The 12413-nt window shown below is 49.6% G+C and overlaps 1 non-coding gene and 1 pseudogene across 1 annotated transcript; both read right to left on the minus strand.

Moving 5' to 3' along the window:
- The window catches only part of LOC122817615, a 3282-nt pseudogene extending 2970 nt beyond the window's left edge, over positions 1-312 (minus strand).
- A 380-nt stretch (positions 313-692) lies between these two features.
- Positions 693-846, minus strand: LOC122817662. The gene has a single exon (XR_006367309.1). It is a non-coding gene; the product is annotated as a 5.8S ribosomal RNA (ribosomal RNA).
- Between the last annotated feature and the right edge of the window lie 11567 nt (positions 847-12413).

The raw sequence follows: 12413 nt of genomic DNA on the forward strand, positions 1-12413 counted from the left end.
CCTCTGCTTAGTTGTTGTTGTGTCTTTCGGCTTTTCCCAGTTAGGGGTCGCCACAGCGGATCTCCGGTCCACTAATGATTGGCAGTAGATTTCTACGTGCCGAGTTGCCAGCCCTGACGCACAACCTTCAATGAAGGCATGCCCATTCACACGTGTCTCCATCCACACAGAAGACGCTCTAGCTGAGAATCGAACAGGACAACGTCTTACTGTGAGGCGATAATGCTACCGCAGCACCACCACCGCAGTATCTTTTCCTCCGCTTAGTAATATGCTTAAATTCACCGGGTCACCACGTCTGATCCAAGGTCACATTCTGAGTGAGGTCAGGCAGGTGGTGGGACGGCGGGGGCCTCGGGTGGCAGACAGACTGGCCATCCCCCCTGGAACCCCTGCATGCCTGGTCCCTGCTGCTGGACTTCCGGGTGGGAACCAGGCAGGTGGGTGTCAATCTCCATCCTGGGAGGGCAGCCCAGTGACGGTACCACTGACAGCCTCTGGGAGGGTGGGCCTGATGCGTGTCTGCTCCCTCCCATCCTCAGATGGGCTTCCTGGCTCAGGACGGCGGGGGACTCATCTCCTCCATCTGCGTCTCTCCCTGGAGGGATGGGGGGCCCACCGCGGGCTCCCCCAACTCCCCAGCCACACCCTCGACAGGGGCTGGACACCCTCTGGGGCAAAGGAAGGCATGACGACCCTCAGACAGATATAGCCCCCGGAGTAACCCGGGGTTGCAAAATGTGTTCGAAGTGTCGATGATCAATGTGTCCTGCAATTCACACTAGTTTTCGCAGCTAGCTGCATTCTTCATCGACGCACGAGCCAAGTGATCCACCACTCAGAGTTGTACAGTTCTCATTTGCCGGGGCACCACTGCCCATGCTGCATCATACCTCAAGATGAGCATGCGAGGTTTCACAGGCATCATCGTGGGTGCCCAGACCGGGGTTACTGGCCCGACACCACAAGACAGCAGGGAGTCCTGCAGCATCTGGCACGCAGCCACACTGCTGACCTTCTGGGTCTTTGAACCGACACCCCGCGTGGAGAGGGGCATCCTCCACAGGTACCCATGACCGACATTGAGGGGAGAGGACTCCGGTGTGCCACCCCCAGGGATGGCCCCTGCACAGAGGGGAGGCTACTGCCCCTCTGCCAGGATGGCACTGTCTCCCTCCCCCTACCACATGGGGAATCAGCTGCCTTTAGGGTGTGCAGTGGATCGCACCATTGGGCCGGGTGCACCCTCCACCACCAGCCCCTCATGGCAGCAGAGGAGCACCCGCACCTCACACCACACTGACGGACCTCATGGCTCCCGCCACCAGGAGGCAAGGGGAGACAGACACCACCCCTCTTCTCACTCCCTTCCCTCTCCCTCCCCTCACTCTCTCCCCCCAGGAGCCACAGGGCTCAGTCCCGCTGGCCTCCACCAGGGTGCACAGAGAGATAGGAGTCAGAGAGAGACAGGGAGAGAGAAACATAGAGGGTCAGGGTGTTGGAGTGAAGAGAGGCCCTGGTATCCAGGGACAGCACTGTCCCAGGACCCTTGGCATTAATGATCTTTCTGCAGGCTCACCTACGGAAACCTTGCTATGACTTTTACTTCCTCTAGATAGTCAAGTTTGATCGTCTTTTTGGCACACCACTGGGGCCATGACTGACTCCAGCAGGGAAGATCTGAGGCCCTTGCTAAACCATCCAATTGTTAGTAGCAATGGGCGGTGTGTACAAAGGGCAGGGACTTAATCAACATGAGCTTATGACATGCACTTATTAGGAATTCCTCATTCGTGGGGAATAATTGCAATCTCCAGTCCCTATCATGGATGGCGTTCAGCGGATTACCCATGCCTGTCACCAAGGGTAGACATACGCTGATCCATTCAGTGTAGCATGCGTGTAGCCCCGGACATCTAAGAGCATCACAGACCTAATATTGCTCAATTTCATGTGGCTGAAAGCCACTTATCCCTCTAAGAAGTTGGAGATGACTGCACTGGGCTGTATAACTAGTTAGCATGGCGGAGTCTCGTTCGTTATTGGAATTAACCAGACAAATCGCTCCACCAACTAAAAATGGTGATGCACCACCACCCACAGAATCGAGAAAGAGCTATCAATCTGTCAATCCTTTCCATGTCCGGGCCAGGTGAGGTTTCCCGTGTTGAGTCAAATTAAGCCGCAAGCTCCACTTCTGGTGGTGCCCTTCCGTCATTTCCTTTAAGTTTCAGCTTTGCAACCATACTCCCCCCCAGAACCCAAAGACTTTGGTTTCCCAGAATCTCCCCAGTGGGTCATGGGAATAATGCTGCAGAATCGCTAGTCGGCAGCGTTTCTGGTCAGATCTACAACGGTATCTGATCGTCTTCGAACCTCCGACTTTTGTTCTTGATTAATGAAAACATTCTTGGCAAATGCATTCACTTTTGTTCATCTTACGCCAGTTCAAGAATTTCACCTCTAGCGGGACAATAAGAATGCCCCCAGCCGTCCCTCTTAATCATGGTCCCGGTTATGAAAACCAAAAAAATAGAACAGGAGTGCTATTCCATTATTCCTAGCTGAAATATTCAGGTGACTGGCCTGCTTTGAACACTTTAATTTTTTCAAAGTAAATGCTTTGGACCCCGGGACACTCAGTTAAAAGCTTTGAGGGAGCACCGAGAGGCAGGAGCTGGGACAGGTGGTAGCTCACCTCGCGGCGGTCTGCCAGCCCAATTCCAAGATCCAACTATGAGCTTTTTAACTGCAGCAACTTTAATATACGCTATTGGAGCTGGAATTACCATAGCTGCTGGTACCAGTCAGCATGTATTAGCTCTAGAATTACCACAGTTATCCAAGTAACGGTTGAGCGATCAAAGGAACCATAACTGATTTAATGAGCCATTTGTAGTTTCACTGTAGCATCCGTGTGCACTGAGACTTGCATGGCTTAATCTTTGAGACAAGCATATGCTACTGGCAGGATCAACCAAATAGGAGCACCTCGGCAGGTGGGCAGAGAAAAGGTGCCAGAGGCCACACCTCTGCCAACAGGAGGGGTCCCTCTCCCCACAGAGGGGGCACCTCAAGTGCTGGTCGTGGACCAGCAACCGTGACCCTGGTGGGCCACAGGGTGGCACACTGCATGTCAGCGCTCATAGCTAAAGAAAAATGGGAGAGAGCCCCCCCCCCAAGCTTCAGCCATGCACGGGTGCCGGGGGATGGCGGCCATGTCACAGGAGTCCTTTGCCTCATCCTGGGCTCATCAGTCTCACCTAGACTTCCACCCTGAGGGGCATGGAGCGCTCCACACCCCCACCCGCACCTCACTCCAGGGGTGGAGAAGCTCAACCCACAAGCCATGACCCACAGAGCCATGCCGCGGGGGCCCTCCACCAGTAGGAATCAGTCATCCCGATCAGCCAATGGACAGTGGGTAAGAGCTCCTCAATCCCACACAGACACCTGGCAGGACATCACCCAGGGCTGGGACATGGACTCTGACAAGACACCCCATCTTCCCTCTCCCTTGGCAGGGACCCAGGCTAGGGAACTCACACTCATGCATTTTGATGGGATGCCACATTGTCCTTCAGCTCCCAAAGGCTGCCAAATCATGCCAGATCACGCGTGCCCACCAGCCCTTCCAGGGGAAGTACCTGCAGGGTGCGACCGGCCCCGCAGAACACCCCTCTGCAACTGAGGGGTAGATTCACTCTCATATGGACTGACAGCCAGGAGAAAGAGGCCCATGAGGGAACCTCAACCCCATGCAGACACCTGGCAGAACATTCCCCCCTGGGGCTGAGACCTGGACTCACACCCTGAGTCACCCCATCATCCCTAAACTCCTGGACGCTGCCAAATCATGCTGGATTACATGTGCCCACCAGGCGATCCTCCAGGGTGTGATCTCCCCTGTGGAACTCCCCTCGGCTTTGGATGGGCAGGTACACTTTCATATGGACTTCCAAGTCCACCTCCTTTCCAATCTAGGGCTACTCTGGGGACTTTGCGATTTTTCAAGAGCTCCTTTGAGAATGGGGTGGAGTCAGATACCTCTGCTTGGCCATGAGGTCTCCAAGCCTGCAGGTCTCTGCACAAAGTTCCCTTAAGGACTTCCGTAAGGGCCTACCATGGTGACCCTCCCCTTCGAACCTGCAGAGAGACCTCTTTACCTGGCCATAGCCCAAGGCTCACCAAGGGCCACTGGCACCTCCATGCCCCTGCAGGCTGCCAAGCTGTACTGTGTCACCATGCCCTTGGACCCTCTCAGGGAGATGTCCCTCCAGTCCAGGCTGCCCTTGCAGAGCTCCCCTCAGCCACCGAGGGTCGGGCACACTCTCATCAGGACTTTTACATCCCCCTCCTTTCCAGTCCAGAGCACCACGGTCCCCGTCTTCCCCATATCTCCTGGATGCTGCCTAGAAGGGCCATGTCCCTGTGCCCTCAGAGCCTCTCAGGGGGACCTTCCTGTGATCCAGGACTCCCTCATGGAACTTTCCCTGGCCACAGAGGGGCAGGCATGCTCATATCGGGACTTCCGAGCCCCCCTCCTTTCCGGTCCAGGGCCATTCTGGGGACTTTGTGACATTTTGGGATCGCCGTTGGGTACCGGGTGAGGTTGGATGCCTTCCCCCTGCATGCAGAAGCACTCCTGGCCCCACAGCCTTCCACCAGTTGCTCCCTTGAAGACTTCTGTCCCACTGTGGGTGAGATCCAGACCCTCTTACCAAGGAGGGAGTGCTTCCTGCCCGGCCGCTTTCCACCCCTCTCTCTCCCTTCTGGACTTTCACTGGGATGGACTCCCCCTCTGGGCTTCCACTTCTACCCGGGCGGGAGCACTCTTTTCCTGGGTTGGCTATCTCCTGGAGGCTGCCAAATCGTACTGTGTCCCTGTGCCCATGGAGTCTCTCAGGGAGACCTCACTACGATCCAGGCCACCCTCATGGAACTCACTCTGGCCGCCGAAGGGCAGGCCCGACCTCATAGGGGCTTTCGAACCCACTATCCTTTTCGGTCCAGAGCACCATGGCCCCCATCTTCCCCAAATCTCCTGGAGGCTGCCTGGCTGGGCCATGTCCACGTGCCCTCAGAGCCTCTCAGGGGGACATCCCTCTGATTCAGGCTACCCTCATGGAGCTCCCCCCGGCCACAGAGGGGCAGGCACGCTCTCATCGGGACTTCTGAGCCCCCCTCCTTTCCAGTCCAAGAACATTCTGGGGACTTTGTGACATTTTGGGATTGCCATCGGGTACCAGGCGAGGTAGGACACCTTCCCCCTGCCTGGCAGGAGCACTTCTGGCCCCTCAGTCTTCCATCAGATGCTCCCTTGAGGACTTCTGTCATGGGGGCTCTGCTAGAGCCTGCTCAACCTGGCAGGAGCACTCCTGGCCCCACTGCCTTAATAATAAATTATTATTTAATTTATTAGACTTAATTATGTTTAATTGAATGATTTGAGAAGTATTTAAACCTGATGTAAGTTGTGTGGATTAGATCTGAGGAAGCGTACATCTGAGTACGTGAAAGCGCTTATCTGGTTTTTACATTGTTGGAATAAAGGAGTTTTAATTTTCAACTGGATTGTTATTCTTCGAAAATTTCTCATGCTACACATTCCCGTGGTGAGTCCACTAGTGTTTGTACAGCCAAGTTTTTTTATTTCTTCACGAGTGGACTCTACTGAGTAGTCTGGTGTTTTTTGTCTTCTGTTTTGGATCATTGACCTACTACCACACGGGATGGCAGATGTTTCTATCGAATTAGACTTTCATCCGGAGACGAGGGCAAATAATGATAAGTGGAACTTTATCACTAAAAATGTTAGTAACCCTTTATTGACTCTGGAGTTACAGGCATCAGCTACAGCCTGTGTAACTAATGATATTGACAATGTGGAACAGTTTCGTTCATTAAGTAAGGAACTAGAAAATGATCTTTTCAAATTACAGCGCTATATATGGCAACGGAAACATCTTGAAGCCTGCATACATTTTAAGATTGTCCCCAGAGGCATGCAAGTGTTATGCATGCCTACATATGGGGACAGCCACCCAGGTGGCAAGAGCTTAATCTTGACCTAAGTTTTAAATATATGAGATTAATTAATGAATATTTCTCTCCTCTTGAACATGAATTATTAGTAAAGATAGAGAGACTGAATAAAGAGATACGTGATTCTTTCCATCATGAATCCTGTCTAAATAGGTTGTATCATATTTATATGCAGGTTTTTTCATATAGCGAGAAGCTGCAGCAAACAAAACAACGTAAGCTCATGAGGGATTATAGAGACTTTTCTTTGGGGAATGTGTTTATTTGGCCCAAGAACACGAATAACCATGTCTCTGACAATGTAGGATCACACCGTAATTTGACTTCCACTGATACCATGGTTACTAGAGTGGAAGTAGATACACCTTTAACGGGCCCAACAGAAATTGACGCCGTGAGCGTCAACTCTGATGGAGTGTTCATTACTCCATCTGATGAGCTGCAGACCACAGGAGTTGGTTTGTCTTCATGCACTCCGCTTCCCAATCAGGAAGCCAACAAACATGCTAATAAGACAGAGAATAACAGAATGGGAGCGATACCTAAATCTCATGCCTCTAAAATTACCCATCATTTTTTACCTTATCCAGTCAGGAAGCAAGTACATCAGAGAGACCGTTCGAACAGTTGGGATTGAAGGAAGCGGAAACACTCGGAAGAGAACTTTCAGCAACGGCGACGACAGAGACATTAGACCATTTGTTCTTTAACCGTTCAAGGTTTGTACTGTCTAAATCTGATATTGACCTTCTTAACACAGGGCTAACATTTATTCCATCGCAAGGCAGTAGCCTGCATGATGTACTCACTGACTTGTTTGGGAGGACAGTGGCATTGAAATTGTATTTTAGAGATAAGACCTCAGTCATACAAGAAACATCTGGTGATTTTGCATGTTTTAGAAGTAAAAGCACCTTTTCACCATCTTTACCTATGCACATTGAATGTTTTGTAAAACTATGTGAGAGCAATGTTTATGATTATTTTTTTAATGGGAAAAAGAAATGTCTATATTTTAACATGAGTAGTGAAGAGAGAGCTTCACTTAAGTCATTGTCTGATGCCCATACCCTCACCATTAGACCAGCAGATATTGTTTTATTTGATACTGATGAATATGATAGACTCATGTTTAATATGTTGAGTGATAGCAATACATATTTAGAGATTACTAAGGAGAAACTCAAGAATATTTGTAAGGTAGTGGCAGAGTTGCTTTACGATATGCTTATGTGCAGATAAATTAATAAAGAAGTCTATGATTATCTATATAGAGAACATCCTCGGATACCTGTTATCAAAGGACTGCCCAAAATTCATAAGGGCATAGAACCTCCCCCCATGAGACCGATAGTATCGGGTGAGTGCTGGGCAACTGAAAATATATCCATTTTTTTAGAAAAGACATTAAAACCACTGGTTAATGAAGTCCCCACAATACTGAAAGACACCTATCAGTTATTAGAGTCCTTAGAACAACTGGGGATCAGGTTACAGAAAGGTATGCATCTGTTAATAACATTAGATGTTCAGAATCTTTTTACTTCTATTCCGAATGAACAGGGTATTCAGGCAATTAGGGAACTTATTCAGTCTAGAGGTAAGTTTAGTAGAGATAAGCAAATACTTATTTGCCAGCTACTTTATATAGTACTATCTTATAATGTGTTCTCTTATGGAGAGTCACTTTACCATCAGAAGTGGGGTGTGGCCATGGGTACCCCATGTGCCAACACCTATGCAAATTTAGTAGTTTTCCACTGGGAAAAAGAATTTCTATTTAATCACACATTGTTTGAGAAAGTAGTATTGTATAAAAGATTTGTAGATGATGTCCTTATTGTTTGGGAGGGGACTGAAGAGGAATGTAGGTCTTTTTTGACCTATCTTGAAAGTACAACTGATTTCTTGAGATTCACCATGGAAGCCTCCTATGAAGAAATTCACTTCTTAGATGTAAGCCTGAGCATTAAGGAAGATACACTGGTTTCCACCCTTTATAGAAAGGCGTGCTGGAAGAATACTTTATTAAGTTTTGACAGCATGCACCCGAGACATATTTTTCCGGGGATTGTTAGAAGTCAATTCATTAGGATAAATAGGTTATGTAAGGATAAGCTTGTAAAGTTAGAACAAGTGGAACTAATGGAAAGCTTGTTTCGTGAGAGAGGCTATGTTAGGATAAATAGGTTATGTAAGGATAAGCTTGTAAAGTTAGAACAAGTGGAACTAATGGAAAGCTTGTTTCGTGAGAGAGGCTATGACATGAGGATGGTGAAGGAAATTAGAACAGAAGTCCCTGGTGGTCTAGTGGTTAGGATTTGGTGCTCTCACCGCCACGGCTATGGTTCGATTCCCGGTCAGGGAAGCTTCAATGAACTTTTGTGGTTGGGAGGGTGGCCTAATGGTTAAAGTGTTTGCCTTACAAACACAAGGTGCAGGGTTCGAGTCTCACAAGGGATAATTGGCTAGGCTTAAAATGGCTTGCAAGGGCAGTTAGCTTAGTACTAATCTATGAACCTATGAACCTATGAAGTTTTTCGTGAAACTCAAATATCCCCCCATGTCAATAGATATAGAGATGCTATGAATAAGAACAGTAGGAACAGCACAGAGAAAGTTAGATTTGTCATGACTTACACTAATGACAATAAAGCAATAAGGGACATCATCTACAATAACTGGAAAATCTTGACAATGGATGATCAGACTATGAATATAGTAGGTAACACTCCAAGTTTTGCTTATAGGAACAACAAAAATCTAAAGAGGCTGCTATGTTCCAACCCAAGACTTAATGGTAATCTGAAACTGATGGGAGTAGAAAGACAAGGGACTTATCCTTGTAAGCACTGTAATATGTGTCAACATATTAGTGATGAGCAGGTGTTTGTGCATCCAGTATTAGACGATACTTTTATTCCCAGGTTTCAGGCAACATGTGAAACTGAGAGCCTTATATATTTAGCTAATTGCGATACCTGTTCAGCTTTTTATGTGGGACTAACCAAAAGGAAATTGAAAAACAGGATATATTATCATGTATATGACATGAAACGTAAGAATGAAATGAATGCTCTAGCAAAACATGTTATAGAGTGCAATAACCATAGTTTAAAATTCAGAGTGTTACAGATAGTGAATTGTAACAACAGAGGGGGAGATCATGTTAATTTCTTGGAGAGCAGAGAGCTTGAATGGATTTTCAAGCTCAGGGCTCATCTGCCCCCAGGGATAAATCAGCATGTTTCTATTAAACCTATTCTTAGGAACAGGAGGTAATAAGGAAGGTACCTTTATGCCTTCTGAAGTTTAAATGTATATATTGATATATATTCTATAATAATTTGACATTTACGTTTGGGTGCTATATATTTCTTGGATGTCTATTATTATTATTTTTGGATGCTTATTTTTGTATGACTTTGATGTGTCATAGTTGAGATGTTTTAATAGAAATACAAATTAAGTTTTAGTATTTTGTTATACAAGTTGTTTTAAGAATATTTTATTATATAATTTTGATATATTTATAAACACAGGATATTCGGAAGATATGACGTTTTCACAATGTTAATTAAATTGACTGTGATTATTATTATTTTTTGCTCCATTCTGTGAAAAGGTTCCAAGAAAGACGCTATATAGACAGCGTTATTAGTTCTCTAAAGAAGATGAGAAATAGCATGAGGTAATATCTTGATTAATTGTCATTAGTATTATTATTTAATTTATTAGACTTAATTATTTTTAATTAAATGATTTGAGAAGTATTTAAACCTGATGTAAGTTGTGTGGATTAGATCTGAGGAAGCGTACATCTGAGTACGTGAAAGCGCTTATCTGGTTTTTACATTGTTGGAATAAAGGAGTTTTAATTTTCAACTGGATTGTTATTCTTTGAAAATTTTTCATGCTACACATTCCCGTGGTGAGTCCACTAGTGTTTGTACAGCCAAATTCTGGGGACTTTGCGACATTTCGGGATTGCCATCGGGTACCAGGCAAGGTAGGACGCCTTCCCCCTGCCTGGCAGGAGCACTTCTGGCCCCTCAGTCTTCCATCAGATGCTCCCTTGAGGACTTCTGTCATGGGGGCTCTGCTAGAGCCTGCTCAACCTGGCAGGAGCACTCCTGGCCCCACTGCCTTCTGCCAGATGCTCCCTTGAGGACTTCCATCCCACTGCGGGCGAGATCCGGCCCCTCTCACCAAGGAGGGAGTGCTTCCTGTCTGGCCACCTTCTGCCCTTCTCTCTCCCTTCTAGACTTCCACCTGGATGCACTCCCCCCATCGGCTTCCACTTCTATCCGGGCGGGAGCACTCTTTTCCCGGGTTGCATATCTCCTGGAGGCTGCCAAATCATGCCATGTCCCCATGCCCTTGGAGCTTCTCAGGGAGACCTCCCTTCGATCCGGGCCACCATCATGGAACTCACCCCGGCCGCCGAGGGGCAGGCCCACCCTCATAGAGACTTCCAAGCCCACGCTCCTTTATGGTCTAGAGCACCATGGTCCCCGTCTTAGGCAGATCTCCTGGAGGCTACCTGGCCAGGTTGTGTCCCAGTGCCCTTGGACCCTCTCAGGGGGCACCTTCCTCTGATCCAGGCCACCCATAGTGGAGCTCCCCCTGGCCACAGAGGGGCAGGCATGATCTCAACAGGACTTCCAAGCCCCCATCCTTTCCAGTCCAAGGCCATTCTGGGGCCTTTGAGATATTTTAGGATCACTGTTGGGTACTGGGTGATGTCGGATGACTTCCCCCCTGCCTGGCAGGAGCATTCCTTGCCCTGCAGCCTTCCATCAGATGCTCCCTTGAGGGCTTCCATCATGGGGGCTCTACCAGATCCCGCTCAAATAGGCAGGAGCACTCCTGGCCCCGTTGCCTTCTGCCAGATGTTCCTTTGAGGACTTCCATCCCACTGTGGGCGAGATCCATACCCTCTCACCAAGGAGGGAGTGCTTCCTGTCCAGCCACCTTCCGCCCCTCTCTCTCCCTTCTGGATGTCCACCGGGATGGACTCCCCCTTCTGGCTTCCATTTCTACCTGGGTGGGAGCGCTCTTTTCCCAGGTAGCATATCTCCTGGAGGCTGTCAAATCGTGCTGTGTCCCCGTGCCCTCAGAGCCTCTCAGGGAGACCTCCCACCAATCCCGGCTGCCATCATGGAACTCACCTCAGCTGCAGTGGGGCAGGCCCACTCTCATAGGGACTTCCGAGCCCCCTCCTTTCCAGTCCAAGGCCATTCTGGGGACTTTGCGACATTTCGAGATCGCCATTGGGTACCGGACAAGGTCGGACACCTTCCCCCTGCCTGGCAGGAGCACTGCTGGCTCCACAGCCTTCCACTAGAAGCTCCCTTGAGGACATCCATCGTGGGGGCTCCGCCAGACCCCGCTCAACCAGGCAGGAGCACTCCTGGCCTCGCTGCCTTCTGCCAGATGCTCCCTTGGGGACTTCCATCCCACCAGGAGTGCGATCTAGACCCTCTCACACAGGAGGGAGTGCTTCCTGCTCAGCCAGCTTCTGCCCCCCTCTCTCCATTCTGGACTTCCACAGGGATGGACTCCCCCCTCTGGGCTTCCACTTCTACCCGGGCGGGAGCGCTCTTTTCCCGGGTTGCATATCTCCTGGATGCTGCCAAATTGTGCCGTGTCCCCATGCCCTCGGAGCCTCTCCAGGGACCTTCCTCTGATCCAGGCTGCCCTCGCGGAACTCTCCCCGGCTGCCGAGGGGCAGGCATGCTCTCATCAGGACTTTCATGTCCATTTCCTTTTAGGTCCACAGCACCACAGTCTCCATCTCCCACATATCTCCTGGAGGCTGCCTGGCCTGGCTGTGTCCCCGTGCCCTCAGAGCCTCTCAGAGGGACCTCCCTCTGATCCAGGCCAGCCTCACGGAACTCTCCCCCAGCCACAGAGGGGCAGGCATGCTCTCACTGGACTTCTGAGCCCCCCTCCTTTCTGGTCCAGGGCCATTCTGGGGACTTTGTGACATTTTGGGATCGTCATCGGGTACCAGGCGAGGTAAGACACCTTCCCCCTGCCTGGGAGGAGCACTCCTGGCCCTGTAACCTTCCACCAGATGCTCCCTTGAGGATTTCTGTTGTGGGGGTTCTGCCAGACCCTGCTCAACCAGGCAGGAGCATTCCTGGCCCCGCTGCCTTCTGCCAGATGTTCCCTTGAGGACTTCCGTCCCACTGCGGGCGAGATCCATACCCTCTCACCAAGGAGGGAGTGCTTCCTGCCCAGCCACCTTATGCCCCTCTCTCTCTCTTCTGGACTTCCACTGGGATGGACTCCCACTCCGGGCTTCCACTTCTACCTGGGCGGGAGTGCTCTTTTCCCTGGTTGGATATCTCCTGGAGGCTGCC

Source organism: Protopterus annectens, chromosome 1.part1 (genome assembly GCF_019279795.1).
Source record: "Protopterus annectens isolate FY-2018-M chromosome 1.part1, PAN1.0, whole genome shotgun sequence".
Classification (NCBI taxonomy): Eukaryota; Metazoa; Chordata; order Ceratodontiformes; family Protopteridae; genus Protopterus; species Protopterus annectens.